Source organism: Brachycentrus maculatus, unplaced genomic scaffold (assembly GCF_059751285.1).
Source record: "Brachycentrus maculatus isolate JH-2025_06_01 unplaced genomic scaffold, ASM5975128v1 h1tg002090l, whole genome shotgun sequence".
Taxonomy (NCBI): domain Eukaryota; kingdom Metazoa; phylum Arthropoda; class Insecta; order Trichoptera; family Brachycentridae; genus Brachycentrus; species Brachycentrus maculatus.
Window position 1 is genome coordinate 24,527 of NW_028282622.1, and position 4,226 is coordinate 28,752.

Consider the following 4,226-nt stretch of genomic DNA (forward strand, 5'->3'; position numbering starts at 1 on the left):
CTGCTTGTCTTCCAGGATTTCTCCTCGTTGAATGAACTATGATGATAAATGAAGGTACTTGCTATTCTTCGAGCCTTTGCTTGCTCTGCAAATGTTATTTTATCGATTGATCCAGAGACTAGCGAGAGAGCTGGGGATTTAGCGTGTTACTCTCTTTGTTATTGGTATTTTTTGGTGATTTCTTCTTGTAGTCGCTCCCTCGGTGCATACTATTGACTTTCCGGGGCACCGTCGGCTCAGCAGGCTTATTCTCATGATTCTTACTAACCATGGACCTATTCCTATTTATTTTTTACATCTTCTCAATGGCTTTCTGAAATACGATTTCCTCCTTCTCTCTCTTTAAGTATTACGATTTCTTCTGGTGTCGTCGTATTTAATTGTTCAAGTCCAAATTAGAGTCTATTTTCGTTTCGAGGAGATCTGACTTTATGTTTTTGTTGTTGTCTGTGGATTTGTTTGTTGCCTTATACTTTTATTGCTTATTCGAATTTTCAATACTGTTCTTATAGTTTATTGTGCTGCTCCCTAAACTTTTGGCAATTTCGTTTGCGTCGGTTCGATTATGGCTTTGGAAATGAGTTCTGGAATTCTCTACTGCTTTTTTTGATTTGTCTTTCCAGTAATTTTCCGATTACTCTCTATATTTTTTAGCCTTTTCTAAGGCTTAGCGATTTTGTTGTCTCAACTTGGCTTGAATTTATCTGAGCTTTTGAAACCACCGCTCATCATTTTGTTTACACTGCCTAACCTTTTACGATAGCTTTTTATTTCTGGTTTATTAAATCGCTGTCATTTTAATCTTCAATTTCTCATACTGTTCCTTCAAGTTCTTTTCTTATTGTTCGTCCAGGCTATTCAAATTGTTCAGCACCTTCTTCTTATGCATGAGCTATATGCTCAGTTTCGACATTTACTCTAAACTATTATCAAATGTACCTGCATAAACTAAACGGAATTGCTCCTACGCAAATAACCTTTCTTCTGAGGATAAGCCTTCGAGGTCTGCTTTGCTGAACATTCCGAGCTTGCTTTACTTTGTTTGCAAATTGTCATAGAGTTGTCTGTCACTTTGCATTGATATATGGGCAATATGATTAATTTTATTTATAATGACTGCGTGAATAAGCAGCTTTCTGATCAAAAAATCATCGAATGGTTATAATTTGATAGATTCGGGAGATGGGGATCGCATAGAGCATGTAGAAGAACATGAGTAAAAACATGGAAAATCAGATGAAATTCCAGAAGTAGCTGATCTTGAAGCAGCGCCAGGCTCAAATTGCGATGCAAATTGCCCTCGGCAGGGAGCGAACGAAGTACTATGGAGGATTTTATGTGCTCATGTCAACGATGCTCATAATTGGATTTATCAAATAAAAAAACCCTAAAATGTTGATTCCTCTAATTCCTTTGACTTTTTCATTTGCGTATCAATACGATATGGCATATGGAAACATGATGGAAAGGGCAAGGGAGGAAGCCGACACTCTCATTGTGTAAAACCCATACAAGTTTTATTTACCCGAGCACTCTGGAATAGTCACAGTCGCAGAGTACGAAAGCATTTTAGGCATTAAGCCCAGATTAACAAAATAAGCTTGATTATGAATTCTTTTAGAACAGCTTTTTATATTTTTAAAAAGATATAAATTTCACTGATCAGATCTTCCTTTTTATATACAATTTCAAAAGGTCAATTAGTCCAACTAGTGGCATGGCTTCCCTCTTAGTTATTATTAGTAGCTAGTATCTTCATGTGAGTCTGATCATCGGATATCAATGCCGAATCATAGTGAATCTAGTTAAGCCACCGATATTCGTATGAATCGTATTTAATCACTAAATAAGCAAAGATGTAGAATTATTGTAAAAGTTAAAGTAAAAATTGCTGTTGCATAAATCTTAAATATCATTCTTCACTCACTTTTTGCAAAATGTTCAGCGCACTTATCTTCAACCCGGAAAGATTGGTCAGTTTTTTTATTTTGATGTTCTTGTGGGGTTTCCTTAGATAGTTGCTGCGTGGCGAGGGTTTCGGCGCAGAAAGTAACTCAATCACTTAACTCTGCTGCAGGAGATCTTGGTTTTGCTCGCTCTGCACTAAAGATTATTGGCTGCGAATTGCGAGTTCTTCGAATTCAGCTAAATCTAATACAATGCTCCTTCTGTTTTCGCTGTCCCTGAATTCAGACTTTTATGCGCTCTATGGGTTAAATTGTGTGAATTGAAAAGTGGATTTAGAGTTTGAGAGAGTTTATTCACTATTCTGAGCTCTGTCAGAAGTGTCTCTGTCCGACATCGATTGTTTGCCAAATGTCACGAGACTCGAAGCCATAGTGGAAGTCTAACTGCTTAAAAGTTTGTAATGACTGTGTTTTGCATGAATCCGAAAAGTGTATTCCTAATTGAGAAATCCCAGCCTATCATCAATTTCATATTCTCTCATATTCTATCATATTATGGCTTGGAACTCAAGCTAAAAATTATGGCCAAAAATACCATTGTTAGGCACTTTTATCAATCTATTTATCAGTACAATAGCCTATGAGAAACGAGTGTGATATACTCGAATGTGTACCATGAGTGCATGAGAGGAGTTTAATAAAAATATGATTGCCCTTTTAGAGTTGATACGTTCGTAATATGAGTATATCAGAAATATCAGGTTTATTATTAAATATTATATAATGATCGGCACGATGAGAGAAAAGAGAGCCGTAACACGGTCTCCTCCTCGAAATAATCTGTATAGAAACGAAGGCTCTCCTACCAAGGCCACAGCACAGCTCCAAGCCGATTGCTCTGAGTACATCAACGGCCTGAGGGCGAGGAGATAGAATTACAGCACGGCTTTGAACTTGTATCAAGCCAGCTATGAAAACCAGCGGCCCCAGAAGTGTCTGAGGCATTTGGATTTTATCAACCTGTACTGCGAGCACGAGCACAAGCTAATGTGTGTGAACTGCCTGTATGGGAGTGCAGTCCATAAGAACCACACGGTGACTCCCAGCAACAAATCCATATCGGCGATCAGACTGGACAACGAGAAGAACCTACGAGAAATCGAATAGCAGATCCTAGAGGTGAAAGACACCGAAACCAAGATTCATGACAATAGGCGCATCCTCGAGACCGAAAGGCAAGCCATCCTCAGATAAATCGACAGCGAGTTTGCCCAAATCAACAAAATGATCGAAATCAAGCACAAGCAGGTCAAGGAGCGCGCCTTGCTCGAATTCCAGGGCGCTGAGGAGGACAACGCCATAAGCAGCCAATAAATAGGTTGGTGGAGGCAGGAAATGCAGAACACCAAGTCCAAACTGCCCAAGGACAACAAAGACGAGGAGTGTGACCTCTACAAGCATCTTGTGCTCGAGAAGATGATGGAGGAGAAACTCGAAACTGAGAAACTCACATACTTGGCTTCCCGAGAAGAAATGCAAAACGAATTCCTGGACGAAGTCAGGGAGCTGAAAGAGACCATCAAGCATCGGGTCTAAAACACGAACGAATAGCAGCGCACGAACAACAAAATTAAACTGTTTTGATCCATTGTGTTTGTTTCATTCGTCCTAAATCTTACATTTTAGTGCAATTGCATCTATTTAATTGCCATGAGTGAGTAAGTGTGGTTGTATCGTCACTTTAGGGCATTTCGCATGCTGCATCGTCAGTTTATGATTCTAAGTTGACCCTTTAATATAATTAAATTGAATGGATGAATAATGACTGATTTGGGAGCTGAGATTATAAATAATGGAGCTTATGAGAGTTGGGCAGATGGAGTTGGAATTATTATAATTATTGAAGCATGGAACAAGCATTCGGGTTCTTCAACTCGGGCAAATATAAATAGGCATTCAAGTAAGCTCCCAATTATGCAGCCACCTCAATTCGAACGCTATCAATTTATAATCATATGAGCCCAACGTGGCCATCTGCGAATATCTCCTGAGCCGCACCAACAACTCCCTACAGGGGTGTCTACGCCGGCTGGTCAACATCCTCACCAAGAAAAACAAGAAGGATAAAGACGGAGACCATTACGAGCGCCTGACCGAGCAGCTCATCAAATACAACATCGGCATTCTGATGCACCTCAACGGCAAGAAGGAGAATGCCTACCAGTTGTTCAAGGACATCTTCGAAAATTAAAAGTGTTTCATAGACTTTTTGAAATACCGACTGTTGCTTCTTCTCATGGTAGTAACGCCCTAACCCAG